The sequence below is a fragment of the Nothobranchius furzeri genome, chromosome 16 (assembly GCF_043380555.1).
Source record: "Nothobranchius furzeri strain GRZ-AD chromosome 16, NfurGRZ-RIMD1, whole genome shotgun sequence".
Classification (NCBI taxonomy): Eukaryota; Metazoa; Chordata; class Actinopteri; order Cyprinodontiformes; family Nothobranchiidae; genus Nothobranchius; species Nothobranchius furzeri.
The window spans coordinates 52478485-52495662 of NC_091756.1; the positions used below are offsets into that span (position 1 = coordinate 52478485).

The window sequence follows — 17178 nt, forward strand, 5'->3', positions numbered from 1 at the left end:
TGACTACAGCTAAAAAAACTACAGCGTCGTGGACGTCACACACACGACGCTCAGTTTCTCATAAACAACGAAGATGGCGGCGGAGTTCATTGTGACTCTTTCCTCTGTTCTAAGTGACTCAAATGTCTTTAAAACCATAACAAGTAAAAGCGCTAAAAGCATTTCTTCTGAAAAATAAAAGATGTTTGTGCCGTTATCAGATGCCATTTTTTCTACATCTAAAAATCTACAGAGTTGCGCGGTGCAGTCGGCATTTCCGTCTTTTTTCTGATTGGTTATTTTTGAGCTGCTTAGTCCAGCCCCTCATGTGCCTCTTTGCCTGTGAGTTACCAGACGCTTTCTCTGTGCAGAATTAAACAGAGGACGAGTCTGGCAGGTCAGGCTACATTTTTTGGCCACTTCTGGGTCTGTTTTTGTGTTTGTAGTGGTTCAGTGCTGGAGGCTGCTTTAAAATACGTTACTGGATTTTATAGTAATCTGGAAATGACGCTTCTGACAAATATGGATTTGTTTCCTCTGCGCTCAACACAGGAGAAAATAGAAATGTGGTCTATCTGCATGTTATTGTCTCTTGACTGTTCTATCTTAAAAGAATGTGGGTTGAAATGAGAAATGTTTGTCTTTGAATGGATTTATCGGGTGGCTTGCTCTTATGTCGAGTGTCAGTCAGCATGATGAGGGCTCAGAGGAACCTCTGATTCGGGTCAGGTCAGCAGGGGCTCCATCCAAAACTGATGCTCAATGTGGAGTTGAGGTCTGTTGCGGCTGCAGGAGGGGAACAAATGGACCAAACAGTCCGGCTTTGGAGTGACTGACGACCTTTTATCTGATTAATTGTAATAGAGTCTAAAAGCAAAATAAAAGAAGTTTTACACAGGTCCAGTTCTGAGAGGACCATAAATATGTGATTCAGAACCTGGAGTTTTATTGATTTGTACCTAAATTAGACTTCAGAGAAGAGCAGAAGAGATGTTCTAACACTAAATCAGTCCAGCTGAATTCAATAAAGCTGTTTCATCACGCTCCAGCGCTCGTAAATAACCTGGCAGGTGATTAATTAAAAAAAAAGATGGATTTTATGCTGCAGGTGATCTGACCCATCTCAGGGCCAAGGTCAGGTCTTTAATGAGTTTCTCAGATTTTTTTTTATTAATCACTTTAAATTGTCATGGTCTGCATCTGTGTCTCCCCTCATGTGTCTCCTTGTGTTCTCCGTCCCTCGCTAGGTTCTCCTTTTGTGTCTCTTTGCGCCCTCATGTGTCCTTAGTCTGCGTCTCATTTATGTGTCTCTTTGTGTTCTTCATGTGTCCCCTGTTTGCAGCCCTCCAGATCATTCCTCCCAGGTCCTGTGTTCCTTCAGTCATCCCCAGCCCCTCCAGGTGTCCCTTCACGTTCTGTAGCTCCAGCCCTTTTTGTCCCCAGCTCCCTCCTGGTTTTCTTCATGTCTCTTAGTCTCCCCATCTCAGTTTCTATAGGTCTTTTACTTCAGTTGTGTGTGTGTGTGTGTGTGTGTGTGTGTGTGTGTGTGTGTGTGTGTGTGTGTGTGTGTGTGTGTGTGTGTGTGTGTGTGTGTGTGTGTGTGTGTGTGTGTGTGTGTGTGTGTGTGTGTGTCCTTCCCCAGCAGGTCCGGAGTCCTCCCCTGCTCCTTTCTGCTCCTCCTCTCAGTTATTGTTTTCACCTGTGCCAGTTCCCCACACATCTGCTCCTCGTCTCCTATCACTCCAGCCCCAGTGGATAAAACCCAGTCCTTGTCTCAATGTTGTGTCGGTCCATTGTGATATTCTGTCAGTCTTCTCGTTTTTGGATCTCTAGTTTGTTGGTACTTCTCAAGACTCTAGTGTTTTTTTCTTGGATCTCTAGTGTCAGTGTTTGGACATTTTTGTTTTTTTGGCTTCCTGCCTTTTTGGATTTATTTTATTTTTGGCTCATCCTAAATAAAGGATTTTTCTTAATCTTCACTCCTGCCTCGTGTCATCCTGGGTATCTGCATTTTGGGTCCTAACCATCTCCTTGCTCGCATCGTGACATAAATGTTTTCACTTTAAAATCCAGACTTCTGAAACTTGGGCAAAATTATTGTAAACTTGTAGCCCCTCTGAAGGTTCTGGAGCAGAACTGAAGTTGGATAATAAACGTTCAGTCAGTGGTGCCAGCCGTGTCCTCAGAGGGACTTTTAGTCAAGTCTGCTGCTTGACAATCAGACAGGAAACTTTTGATTGACTTATGTTTTTGTTTTTATTCTTTAAATCAGATTCAAGTTATTCTGCTGAGATCTGGATTTAAGTGAAGAATTTGTTTCCCGTGCATTATGACAGAAATGCCTTAATCACTGATCCCAGAACAGCTCGCTCCAATTAGCTGAAGTCACATCTCTGCCTGTGAGGAGAAAAATGTTTTAGACAGTTTGTTTTCTCTCAAGCCACAGTTTTAATTTGTTTGGTTACATGTTAAATACACTGCCTGGCCACAAAAAGAGTCACCACTTGCATTTAACTAAGCAAATATCTGTATGAGCCTCCTATTCGATAATTATCTCATGGGCGATTATCTTTAATCTGGTAACAAGTTATTAAAGCCCAACTGGTGCAATGAGCTGCTTCTCATTTCTTAAACAACCATGAGGAAAGACACATCTAGTGGTTGTGGAGAAGATGTTAGTCTGTTTGAGAAGGGTCAGATCTTTAGCATCAAGCAGAGAAAACCTCTAAGGAGGTTCTTAAAAAACAAAACTGTGTTAAGAACTGTTCAATGCATGACTAAAACTGGTGTGAGTTCAGGTGGACCCTGTTTGAGACTGATGGTGCATCAGGGTAAGAAGAGAGGCAGATGAAATGACGCACCCATCATGCCTAGTGCCTACTGTACAAGTCTGTGGGGGCAGTGCTATGATCTGGGCTTGCTGCAGTTTGTCAGGGCATTCATTAAAATAATTTGACGAGCAGATCTCTCAGCCTGAATGTTTGACAGGCTAAAGTTCCCTAAAAGTCCTCTGACTCAGAACGTTATCCATCTTTGTCTCACCGCTCTTGTCCCTGTTCCTCTCCTCTTCGTCTTCATTCCGTTTTTCCACTCGGAGATGAGCAAAGCCATTAGAAGTGTGAGCACAGCAGCCGGCCCATTTATTCAGATTAGAGCTTCATTGTTGTGGGATCCGATCAGCAGATGGGCTTTTTGGTTCGGCTGTCTGAACGAGTCTGTCCAGACCCGCGCTGACCTATGATGATTAAAGAAACCGAAGGAGTCCACTGGACTGGTTTTCCTTAAAGGCTGAATAGTTAAGAGACAATTTAGCAGCTTCACCACATTCATTTTACACATTTAATCATCTTTTGATTTGAATAAATTATGTTTCAGGATGTTTAAGTTTGGAGATGTTTGCTTCAGCCTGCTTGAGGAGAACATGTTTATGAAGGTATTTATTTGATCATGATGGCTTTTTAATAATAAAAATGATTTAGTTCTTTAGATAAGATCATATCTAAGATCTGGTCAGAAGTTTTAAACCATGATTAGAACAACAAATAGGAGCACATTGCATCATTTGCTGTAGATTTTAACTTTAACATGATAACCTGCATAAATTGCACAAGTCGTAACTACAAATTTAAAAATGTGCTTTGTTTATTGATCATTTTTTTACTTTCTGAACAACCTGGACAAGAACAGTTTGTCCCATAGATCTCCAGGAACCCACTGAAGCATCCCCAGAACATCATAATTAACACAGCACATCTGCCAGATGCAGTGAAGCTCATGATCAGCTGGACCAGATGTGTCCAGATGTGAGGCAGCAGCAGAATCTTAAGGTTTTTATAAAGCCGTTTTGCTTGCAGAACAAGAAGCTTGTCTTTAACCCTACATTCATCAGACAGCCATTGTTTTGAATAGATTTCAGATAAACATGTATCACTGCAGGTCAGTGGTAAGGTCAAAGGTCAGTAATCAAATAGAATTATCCGATAAAGGATCTGTAGTTCGCCTGGAGATGAAGCTAATAGAAAGGTCAGAGTTAACTGAAATATATACGTGCTTGTAAATAAGAAATCTGTAAAACTCAGCTGGTTATTTGCTAATTATGGTGGAAAACAAGTATTTGGTTTCTTACAAACAAGCAACATTTCTGGCTCTCACAGACCTGTAACTTCTTCTGTAAGAGGCTCCTCTCTCCTCCACTCGTTACCTGTATTGATGACACCTGTTGGAACTTATCAGTTTAAAAGATACCTGTCCACAACCTCAAACAGTCCCTCTCCAAACTCCACTAAACTGTAGACCTGCACCAGGCTGAATCTGCAGTAGCTTGGTATGAAGACACCAAGCGTGGGAGCAATTATTAGAAAGTGGAAGACAAGACCACTAATCTCCCTCGGTCAGGGTCTCCACGCAAGATCTCACCCTGTGGGGTTAAAACGATCACAAGAACGAAGAGCAAAAGTCCCAGAACTACACGGGGGTCCTAGTGAGTGACTTGCAGAGAGCTGGGACCAGAGTAACAAAGGCTACCATCAATTCAATTCAATTCAAGTTTGTTAATATAGCACCAAATCACGACAAGAGTTGTCTCAAGGCACTTAACATAGTAAACATTCCAATACAGATCAGTTCATTAAGCCAGTCTGTAAAAAGTTTCCTATATAAGGAACCCAGCAGATTGCATCAAGTCACTGACTAGAGTCAATGTCTTTACAGCAATCCTCATACTATATGGAAAATGGCCTGTATTTCATATAGCGCCTTCTAGAGTCCTGGAACCCCCCGAGGCGCTTTACAACACGATCAGTCATTCACCCATTCACACACACATCCACACACTGGTGGGGATGAGCTACAATGTAGCCACAGCTGCCCTGGGGCGCACTGACAGAGGCAAGGCTGCCGAGCACTGGCGCCACCGGTCCCTCCGACCACCACCAGCAGGCAACGTGGGTTAAGTGTCTTGCCCAAGGACACAATGACAGCGACAGACTGAGCAGGGCTCGAACCTGCAAACTTCCGATTACGGGGCGAGCACTTAACTCCTGTGCCACCGTCGCTCTAAGCAAGCATGCAGCAGCAGTGGCGAGGAAAACTCCCTTTAACAGGAAGAAACCTCCAGAGGATCCAGGCTCAGTATAAGCAGCCATCCACCACGACTCATTGGGGATTGAGAAGACAGAGCAGACACACACACACACACACACACACACACACACACACACACACACACACACACACACACACACACACACACACACACAGAGCATATGTATTAAGTAGTGTTTCAGTAACACATACGCCACCAGGGACTCAAATCCTGCAGTTCCAGACGTGTCCCCCTGCTTAAGCCAGCACATGTGCAGGCCCGTCTGAAGTTTTTATTTGGTAGGGCACATTTATGCCATCTGTTAGATCAGTGTTTCCCAACCCTGGTCCTCAGGGCACACTGACCTGCATGTTTTCCATTTCTCTGCTTCAACACACCTGATTTACATTGCCTCCTCAGGAGGACACCAAGTGCTGCCGATCACTCATTCATTTAAGTCAGGTGTGTGACAGCAAGGAAACAGTGGTGTTTAAAAGGGAAACATGGAAAACACACAGGACAGTCTGCCTTGAGGACCAGGGTTGGGAAACACTGTGTTAGATGTTAGCTGTGCTTACCACATTTCAACACTGGGGTGCCAAATTACCATTCTTATAATAGAATCCATGTTTTCTACCTCAACATTGACACTAAATTAAAAGGCTGAAAAACAGTTAAATACACATTGAGAAAAAACACAGCAGCAAAAATGCATCATGGCCCTATCCACAGATGCAACTATTTAAATAAAAGCCCAGACTCTCCTCTTTACAACAGTATAAGTAACATTACTCTACCTGCAAAACTCACAGAACTCAGCAGCAAAACAAACAAAGCTAATTTCATGAAGTCAAGTGTAAATTCAGTCTTACCTTTGCTTTTTGGTCATAATAATCCATGTTATAATAAATAAAAACACTTGGTTCTGTAATCCTATGTTCCAAAGCCACACTAGCTACGAACTGATTCAAATCATGGTTGGTCAAACTCCATTACATGGACACTAACTGAGATGATCCGATCATGCCGTGAGTATACATGCACCAGGCACCACCTCTCTCAATTGGAATGAAATTTCATTCCGATCGGGCCACATCAGATCAAAATATTCCGATTGACATGTTTACATGAAGAATTTTTGATCATATAGGGCAGGGGTGCCCAATCCTGGTCCTGGAGGGTCGATATCCAGCAGGTTTTGTGGTTTTTCTGCTCCAACACACTTGATTAACTGGTTGAATCATTTGTAGCATCGCATCAGACTCTGCAGAAGCCTGTTAATCACCTGCTGATTGAAATCAGGTGTGTTGAAGCAGAATTAAAACTAAAACATACAGGATACCGGCCCTCGAGGATCAGGATTGGGCACTCCTGATATAGGGCAATCATTCTGAGTACTTGTGCCCATGTTAACTTAACTACTGAGCTGATGCCTGACTCCCTTGTTCTTTTTTACCTGTTGGAGCATGTTTGCAAGTCTCCAGCATCACATTCCATCATTTTCCAGTTCTTAATAAAAAAAATCCACAAGGTGTTTTCAGCTGCTCTACAACAACAAAGGACGGTGAACTGTGGAGAATTTCCAGTTCTGTCCTTACCTACAGTAAGCTGAAACTCTGCCCTGCTGGTCTTCTGCACATGTTTTCATGGTTGCAATACCTCTGGATCCAGCGCACATGTGCCAGTTAGTGTAGGTCTATGGTAAAAATTGCTGCACCCAAACGGGACAGGAATATGCCACAAGACGATTAGGTCATGCTAAAAGCATGAAATAACATTTTAATTACACTTAAATGCAGATTATACACATCACTTATAGTCTGTATGATGTATTTATTTGACTTACATTTTTCAGGAGGACAAACTGCTTGAGATACTACATCTCGTTTTCAAGCAGATCCTTCTACAGTACAACAAAGAGAGTAAGATAGCAGAGGTAACAGACCATAATAAACAAAAAAAAAGTAACAAAAATATTTTTAAAAAACTGCTGCAGCTCACCCCAAGCAAATAAGGATATTACTATAGCATCATATATAAACACAAAATACACTTACATCTAACGCTATATGTAAAATGTGGCAGACAGGTAATTTGTTCCAGTCCTGAGGAGCTTTAAGCTAATCTCCCCACTTCTTTTTTCAAACCAAGGAATAGCAAATGAAATATGATCAATTACATGGGTACCATGTGATCAATTACATGGGTATAATACAACGAGTTAAAGCCGGGCGTACACTGTGCGACTTTTTCACTCATAGCACTCAGCTTCAGCTCAAATTGTACGACTTCCTCGCAGAAAGATCTCACGAGTCATGTGCTCACACTGTACTACCCAGTTCTCAGATGCGACCTGACTGCTCACACCGTACATCTGGTAGCAACACGTCGGACCTACAAAATATCCTAAAAATAGCAGTTTTTACAGAACACGTCAGACTTTTTTTTATCTTGTTTGGCCTGTTGTCCTTCGGGAGTGCTGCAGGAGGACACACAGGGATTTATGGGGGTTGGATGAGGAAAACGAAATAAAGAAAGTAAATCTGTGTTTTGTGATCAGTTTAATTTGACATGAACACGACAAACACGCTTTCTTGACAATCCTTGTCTCTGTGTGTAAAAAACTTTTAGAAAAAAAAGTGTGTTATTAGGGAAAGAGCGGGTGAGAGGTGTTGATGCCTGATTGCGCATGTGCCGTGAGCGGTTCTGGTACTTTTTGGGTCACAGCCGCTCGCTGCGCCGATTCAACCCTCACAAGGAATGAGCAAACTATCAAACACTCCAGAAGGCCATGCGAGCTCACGATAGCTGATCGGTAGCTGGTCACGTGGTGTTAATCGCCTCTCGTAACCCCCTGTACACTACACGACGCCCAGCGCAAAACTCGCCCCGATCTTGTGGATTCTTGCACGAGTGGAAAATCGGCTCAAAAAGTGAAAAAGTCGCACAGTGTACGCCCGGCTTAAGGGGAACTATCAACACTTTAAAGTAATATGGAAAATATAAATAAATACATGCTTTCCAGCGCAGCCACTAAAGATATCCGTGTATATAACAATGGTAAGTATTAAAGGGACATCGTAAATCAAAACAACATAAGCTATCGTAAATAACGTAAATAGGCTTACGTGCTGTCAGGTCAAAATAATTAATTGATGTATATAAGGTTCTTAAGCACAATGTGACCTTGTGACATATTGTTTGAATGATATCTGAAAGGTAACTCTGTCAGACACCAAAATATTTTATAATGACAGAAGATTGTACTGTATTGGAGAGAAATCCATAAAATTCAGATTAGGAGTCCCATCGGCACCAGAGCAAACACTACTTCTACGGAACAGCATAGGTTTTGGATTTGTTAAGAAGTTTGTTTTGTGCTAGCCAGTGTCGCTCTTTGTTGAAATTAAACTGAAGAGTTTCCTCTATTTCTTTTTTACTTGGCTTAGAACAATATAAGCCTGTATCATCTGCATACAGATGAACAGAACAGGTGTTGGCAAATCATTAATAAAAATTGAAAATAATAATGGTCCCAGTGAAGAACCTTTAGGGACCCCTCATAAGACCCCTCATACGTTAGACTCACACTTATTAAAATAAACATATTGAGAGTGATGATGAAGAAATGAATTAAACCACAATAAAGATGGCCTTGATAGACAAATGGCATATTATTTAAGTAGAAGCAAGTAATGGTCAACTAGGTCAAAGGCTTTTGGTAAATCAAGTAAAATAGCACCCTCAGTTGGATTATTATCAAGACCAGAGTAAATGTCATTAGTACATTTAAACAGAGAAGTATTAGATCGTTTAGTAAAAATTTTATGTTTTCTTTTTTATTATGCCATTTCTATCTTTTTCTTCCTCTTCCAATGAGACTGGTGGTGCAGCGCCCCTATTGACAAACCACCACTGGTTAGATGAAATAGAACATTATGGTAAAAACTCTACTTGTTGTATTTGAAGGAAAAAGAATGCTGAGTTGCATCCAAAGAACATTATACCTACTGTAAAGCATGATGTCGTGCTTTGATGCTGGTTTTCTGCAAAGAGGTCAGGGCGTCTGATTTGTGTAAAAGAAAGAATGAATTGAGCCATGTATCATCAGATTTTGATTGAAAAACTCCTTCCATCAGTAAGGGTATTGAAGATGAAACATGGCTGGTTCCTTCAGCATGACCATGATCCCAAACACACCATCTGAGTAATGAAGGACTGGCTTCAAGCATTTCAAGGTTGTGGAGTGGCCTAGCCAGTCTCCAGATCTCAACCCCATAGAAAACCTTTGGAGGAAGTTGTTTCTTGTCTGGCCAGGGAACACCTTGGGATTTCCCCAGAGGAGCTGGCCCAAGTGGCTGGGTACAGTGAAGTCTGGGTCTCTCTGTTTAAACTGCTTTCCTCGCAACCCGACCCCGGATTGATGGAAGAAAACGGATGGATACAATTTATAAAAACACAAGGAATCATCACCTGGCTGTATGATAGAGTGGTAAAAAGCTGTTTCTTGATGAACCAAAGAATACATTGATTGACTATGAAATGTTGTCACCAGCTCATCAGTTGTTTGATTTTGAGCACATTCTTCTGAAGCAGTGGTTCCAGCTGGTTGTTACAGAGATAATTTTACTTCCTCTGATTATGTTCAGTAGTGGCTGCTTGAAAAATACTGCAAAATCAAACTCTAGGATAATCAGATTAGCATGAAGGTCACATATTGACCTGTGATTTGTTTGTGTAGGATTAAAGAAAATTAAAACCACAATCAGGATTTAGTGTTATTAGAAACAGCTGCAACTTTACAAAAACTGCTGCAGCATAAAAATGTAAATAGTAATTTTATGCATCCTCATGATGTGACGTTGAAATCTAAAATAATTCAAACCGACTAGTTGCATCCCTGAAAACAGCCTGACTGCAGAAAAACTAACATTTAATAAATAAATTTTACCATGCTGATCAAAACTTTTAATGTTTAACCTGGTTCTTGTTATTTTGTTTGGAGGAGAAAGACGGGTAGGAGGAGGAAGAGAAGGAGCTTTTCCCGACTGTTCTCAGCTGAGTGGAGGATTGATTTCTGCCCCTCTGTGAGCGTATCAATATGCCCAATGTTTTGTGGCTCCACCGAGCGTGACGCAGCAGCTCAGCCACATCGAAGCTGCTGCAGACTCAAAATGTCACGCCAGCCACACGCAGGTCAGCCCAATACACAGATGGTCTGTTAGGTTGCAGGGCATTCTGGGAAACTGTTTTCATCATCAACACATAATCAAACTGCCGACAGGCGGAACAGCAGGACGTCTTCAGGGAAAAGGCTGATAGAGATATCGATACAGAGAGCCAACAGACTCTCACCTCTTCTTTGTTACTCACGTCTGTCTGAAACTGTCTCAGTTCTGTCCCAGGCAGCAGCTTTTCCTGAGCTCATCACCACAGAGAAAGAGATCAACAATCTCCAGATCCTGTATAAAGGAAGCTCACAATGCAAGAGTTCATACCTTTAAGTATCAGTGTGCAATGTGTTGAACATTTATTAATTTTGCTAAGTTCCAATAAATTTGAGACAAACTTTGAACCCTAAATACATTTATTATCAGATGGACCCCTAAATACATACAGCAACATGTATTGTGTTGATGTATTTAGGTTTGTTGTCATTTATGAGTAGCCCAGAGATCTAGACAAACTGCAGCAGAAGCAAAAGATTTTGCTCTGCAGGTCGGTCTAGCTACGCTCCATTGTAGCCTCAGCAGGTCCATCATTGGCCTGAGCAGTTTTGTGTCTTGTCAGTAACAGCGCTCTATGTTTGTTGGGTGGGCTTGTCACCAGAGCAGCAACAGAAAAGAACTACAAAGATGGCGCCAGCTTAGGAACAGCAATTGTTTGAGACTGCTTTGGCATCAAATTGGGATGATTTATGGGCTCGACACACGGGAGGCGACAAACGACCGCGATCAGCGAAATTTGTCGCTGTCGCTTTTATTACCTGTCACACGGGAGGCGATCCGCGGCAGCGGCCAGCAACAAAGCCGTCTACGCGTTCTGTTCCATGGCGAAATCGAAACTTCCGTTGTTTTGTTTGGCTGTGTCAGGTTGGAGGGAATTAAGGTTATTTAAGCGGTTCAGAGTTAATAAAGCGGTAGATATGATGTTTCACAAGGTTCTGCTAGAGTTATGTGAAATCTTACTTCTGATTTTACTATATAAAACATAATAACATAATAATAATCAACTTCTCCTCCATGTTTGCTCGGAGATGAGCGGAGCATCCTGTCCGCTCACTGGTCAGTGAATGAAACCTTGATTGGTCCTCGTCCGAGCGACAGCGATGAAAAGTTGAAAATGTTTCAACTTTCTGGGATCGCGTCGCTGGGTCGTCCGTGCACGACACGTGCACGAGTGCAAACTTTCACGCGCAAGTTTTTCGCGTTTCGCTTGGTAGGAGAGAGACCCGCGGTTATCGCTTTGTCGCGCACGTCTCATTGAAAATGAATGGAGGAGAGGCGATGTCGCCTCCCGTGTGTCGAGCCCATTAGGCTTCAGCAGATTAATTTACCTAAGACATTTATTTTGAAAAAGGATTTAGTTTCTTCTTGGATAGAAAATACAATAAAATATATAGGATGGCTTGTCAGGCTAACATAACTGCAACGATCAATAATAACGACACAATCGTAGGTTTTCCTAATTACATGCAGCTCTAGCCCTCCCACTGTCCTAATGGGTGACCCCGCGAGGAAAGTTGACCACTAAGCAGGGTTGATGGTTTATCCCTTGAGGCCCATGTGGCAGGGGTGATGAGTGGGCACCACCTCACCCCTGCCACATGTATCGTGTTCACTTGATCTCCTAACTGTAAGGCCTGACTCAAGCTGAGCTGGACCGGAGCGAGAGTTTGGATTGTTGCGTGTATTTTGACCCAAGCGCGGAGTGAATGAAGCCGGGCATATTGACACTCGTTTGCTCTAGGAGTCAAACCGTACAAAGCTAGTGAGCACGGCGGCTCCAAAAGGAAACAAGCTGACTTACTGTGAGTCGGGAGGGTGAGTAGCTTGGGCTGATCTGGTCAGAACAGGCTTGAGTAATCCGATAGGATCGGGTAGGAACTCCGGACATAGTCTGGTTAGGAACGATGACTGAGTGGTTTGGTGTTGCGCTGCACTTCCTTATGTAGACGTGGCGGGTGACGTGAGCCGGAAGGCTGGCGCTGGGAAAGCTGGGTAGTGGAGTTCGACTGGGCTGAGTGAGTGTGGGTTCCTCCGGGGAGGATGTCGAGGGCTGAGAAGGAGGCAGCGTGACACTAACAGGGGTTACACTCTGCTTTAAATTATTTTTGTTTACTCTCATAATCAAGTTTTATTGGTATTTAACAGATGCACAAGCGTCAGATAGTTAGCAGATTATTAAGAGAAATCAGCTAATTATCTTACTCAGAGAAATGTCAGGCTCCACCGTCCTCTGTGTGTCTGAAGAGGTCAGGTCGCCTAGTATTCTCCAGCAGTCCCCTTATGTTTGGGTTACAATAAGGAGACAGCGAGGTTTGGCTTAACAATTCAATCAACAAACAATTGAATCTTCAACAATTAAATCCCATTTATAAAATAAATGTAGGTGTGTAACAGCATTTTTAAACTTTATCATGTTTTATGAAATCCAGTTCATGAAATGTAGGCAATATCATTCTGACAGTCCCACAATGAATGAAATAATTTTTCCTTGACAAAAAAAAATATTTTTGATGTGTTCAGCAATAAGTCCGTTCATTAATTGGCTTAAAATTGATCAATATTTAATGTTTCAGTCAGAAACTGCATAACCTGCATTTCTCCCAATTCTAAAGTGAGCAAGGCCAAGCAGCTGTGTCAACATTAACCTAATCTTTACTGATTCCAAAACAGAAGCTGATGTCGACAGTTACATTCCAAAGAGGACAAAAGACCTCAACTCAACTGTTCTGCAGCTTCACACTCAGTTTCAAGGTGTGAAAAAACTACTTGTAAGTCAAGGTATTTCCTCGGAGTAACGCTTTCTTTCTGGTTTAGTTTTTCTTTCAGGAATTGTATTTTGAAGCCTTCCCTGATTTCCGCTTGAAAATCACATGGCTGATAGAATATTGCCTTACTCGAGACTAAGGCTGATAGGATATGTGTTTACTTTTTGATACGACCTTGTTGTGTAACCCTGACACAGAGGAGCGTGACATTTTGTGTCAAGCATATAAAAGTTCCCAAGCTTAGAATACATGAATAATTAAATCCATTGAACTTTTTAAATGTGAATTCCCTACAAAAACTGTCTAATCTGCTGTCTCATTTAATTTTACTCCCAGACAGTTTCTCCCCTTGTTCAGATCACAAAGCCCGCTAATCGGAGATCTGAACAAGTTCCTACATTTGACAGACGCCTGAAAGATTTAATTGATGACAAGCAATATTTTTAGAGTGTTCAAAATGCAGTTTTTGAGCTCAACAGGTACTGCCCACCAGATTATTTTCACCCGGGTGCGATTGTCCTCCACTGAACTCCCTTGTCTTGTTTTAAATGTCCGAAACAAAGATTAAAAAAAAGAGATAAAATGCAATTTGACGAAAGTCATCAGTTTTAGTTGGTTTGGAAGTACTGTTAAATCACACAGTCAATTTCTCAGTCCAAGAGGTTCAACCAAAAACCTACATACTTAGCTTTTATTGGTCTAGAAGTACTGTTAAACAATCAATTTCTCAAATTGAGGGGTTCCACTAAAACCCTTTCCCTGTCAGCCACTAAAAGTGGCACAGTTCATAGTTCAAATTATATTAGTCACCAGAATACCAGGAATTTAATATTTGGCCAGTGCTTAACCCGTTGATGCATGAATTATGAAATTTTCAACCATGATTATTTAACAATGTCTTTCATTTATCTCCATGTGTGAATGAAACAAATTTCAACAAATATTTTTTGTAACATTTAATAATTTGCATATAATTTACTACATGTTCACCACAGTGGACAGCGTGCATTCTGAACATGAAATATGTTGGCTGGACTTCCTGAAGTCCACATGGAGGGGCTCAAATGCAATAAAGTCTTCAACAGCTGTGCTTAATAGCAAAAACAAATAAGTAAATTATAATTTAGAGAACATGTCCATTGTAATGACCACTTTGCATCAAAGAGTTAATTTCTCATTTTTATGTTCTAGTTTAAGTTACCTTTGAGGCCTCGGCTGATAAGACCTTATTAGCTCAGAGCACAGCAGCTGTTGTTTGGGTCATTTTGAGCCTGGCTGTGCTCTCTCTGTTTCACATCTTCAACCCGTTTTTCTCTCCACCGCTCTGTGCTTGCTTGTAAGCATAATACATTTGTGACACATCAGCAATTATCACAAACATGTTTTCCATCAATCTTCTGATAATTTTCAGATCATTTCCACATTTCCTGGATTGACATTTCCATCAATGTACAATATTTACTCAAAAGGTATTTTGTGAGTTCTTATTTCCCCATATAGACACCACACCGTCTCTTCTTTGGCATGAGGTCAGATTTAGGCTCACAAATCTGCTCTCCTAACTGTGTCTCCAAACACAGCGGGACTCACTTCTCAGCCTGCCAGTTTAAAAGTCTGACCACCAACATGAGACATGTGCAAATGATTTGCCATATCCTTCTTTCTACACAAATAAGCAAGCTCAGACACTCATCCATTTGAGCACAATTAAAGCAGACAACATCTAAGACAACAAACAACGACACAGATAACTAGAGCACCATTCTATTCTACGGCAAAATGCTTAAAACCAAGCCAAATACAGACAGCTTGCTAAGAACCTGTCAAAACCATCACCACTTTACAGCATTCAGAGAATCTGTCAAAAACCATCCTATTCACGGTAGACAAAACCAGTTTAGAGCCTCATAGTTACCACACCGGTCTACTTATTTTTCACACCAGAGTTGCATTTCTAATTTCAGCTAAAATGCAGAAAACCAAGCCAGTACAGCTTTCCGGGAATTTGCTTACCAGTCCTTTCACGGTGAACCAAACCAATTTATTTTTCACTCAGTTTCCTGTATCAAAACTAGAGTAGAGTTTCTATTTTCGACTAAAACGTCCAAAACCCAGCCAATACAGCTTTCCCAGAATCTGTTTACACATCCTTTCATGATGGATTGAACCAATTTATTTCTGGTCACCTAAGATTTTCTCTCGGTACCACAAAGACAAAACAACCAACAAACTTGTCTCACCAAATCTCTTCGCTCAGGTCTTGGGTTCGTGGATCCGCATTTCTCCTAGTGATGTCAAGACCCTTACACAGACCTCCCAGCAAAAGCTCAGCGCTGGAGGAAATTCAGGTTGTCGACAGTACTCCGGCGTCGGCTCTTGGCGCCGCGAGGTGATGGGACCTCGGCTCGCGAAGGACCAAATTATGTTAGGGATTTTATCAATATGTTTATCGATAACCCATTTCCTGTAGTCGAAGAGAAAAGGAGACAATGAGACAAGTCAACCAGTTATAACCGTGGCATATGCACGAGGCAAAATGCCTCGAACGTCTGATCACAGAGTTTATTTAAACAGAAAGATAAGAATGGGAGTGAGGTCATTGTGTGAGAAGGAGAGTTCAGTGTGTGTATGAGTGAGACAAGAATGTGTGTGTGTGTGTGTGTGTGTGTGTGTGTGTGGGTGTGGGTGTGTGTGGGTGTGGGTGTGGGTGTGTGTGGGTGTGTGGGTGTGTGTGTGGGGGGGGGGAGAACAGTGTGTGGGTGTATCTGAGTGTGAGAATGCTTCAGGACATTTGTTAACAGGATTAAAGCAATGAAATATAAAATTGTGTGTGTGTGTGTGTGTGTGCGTGTGCGTGTGTGTGTGTGTGCGTGTGCGTGTGTGTGTGTGCGTGTGGTTGTGTGTGTGGGTCTTTTGTGACATTAATGTTTATTCTCAAAGTACATTGTGGGAGTGTATGGCAAGAAACAAAATATTTTGCCTATAAATAAATTGTTGTCAATGTTTGGAGGAGGATTTAGTGAAGCAGATAGATCATTCTTGTTGTGTGGTTGATTGCTCAGCCCATGTGAGGCTTGATAAAAAGTTTTATTGGGATTTCCTCCATAAACGACCGTGAAATACGAAAGCTGTTGTGACTAAGCATTTGTTAACTTGAGAAGATCCTTTTGAAAACATTCATAGTACTTAGTGGAGGTATTGATGGATTTAATTACCTCAAGGAGCCCAGACCATCAGCCCTCCACCTCCATGCTGAAAGCTGGGATCAGCTGTTATTGTTGCTGTGCATTTTGGGTAAAAATCTGGATTGGTTCCAAAGTGTTCATTCAGATGGAATTTTGATTGAGGTATCATTTTGTTGTTCTTCTCCAAACCAGTTTCAGCTTCTTTTTAGCTAGCCTCTCTTGACCTAACCAAGGCCTGTAATTTTGTATCAATGATTTTACTGTCGGGCTGCGCAGTGGCGCAATGGTTAGAGCTGTTGCCTTGCAGCAAAAAGGTCCTGGGTTCGCTTCCCAGCCTGGGATCTTTCTGCATGGAGTTTGCATGTTCTCCCTGTGCATGTGTGGGTTCTCTCCGGGTACTCCGGCTTCCTCCCACAGTCCAAAAACATGACTGTAGGTTGATTGGTCTGTCTAAATTGTCCTTAGGTGTGAGTGTGTGTGTGTGTGCATGATTGTTTGTCCTGTGTGTCTCTGTGTTGCCCTGCGATGGATTGGCGCTCTGTCCAGGGTGTACCCCGCCTGATTGCCCATTGACCGCTGGAGATAGGCACCAGCCTCCCATGACCCTACATTGACAAGCGGGTTCAGACAATAGATGGATGGATGGATGGATTTTACTATCATACCTCTGACCTTGGGGTGAATCTGCAAGGATCACCACTCCTGAGAGAACATGTGGCTCTCTTAGAGAATGTAACTTCTATTTAATCTGAACTCACCCCAAATCCTAACTGATTCTTGTTTATTTTTTATAAAAATGTGATTGCTGGCAGATGAAGCTCCGCTCACAGAGATCTTTATTCAAGCTGGAGAGCCTAAAAAGAGTCAAATAAAAGGAAATGATTATTATTTAAGAGAATAAACTTTTATGTTACCAGAGGGGAACATGAAACAAAGGT

The 17178-nt window shown here is 41.9% G+C and overlaps 1 protein-coding gene across 4 annotated transcripts in view; it reads left to right on the plus strand.

Moving 5' to 3' along the window:
* grid1b (glutamate receptor, ionotropic, delta 1b) overlaps positions 1-17178 on the plus strand; it is a 716034-nt gene that overhangs the window by 455700 nt on the left and 243156 nt on the right. The window lies entirely within an intron of this gene.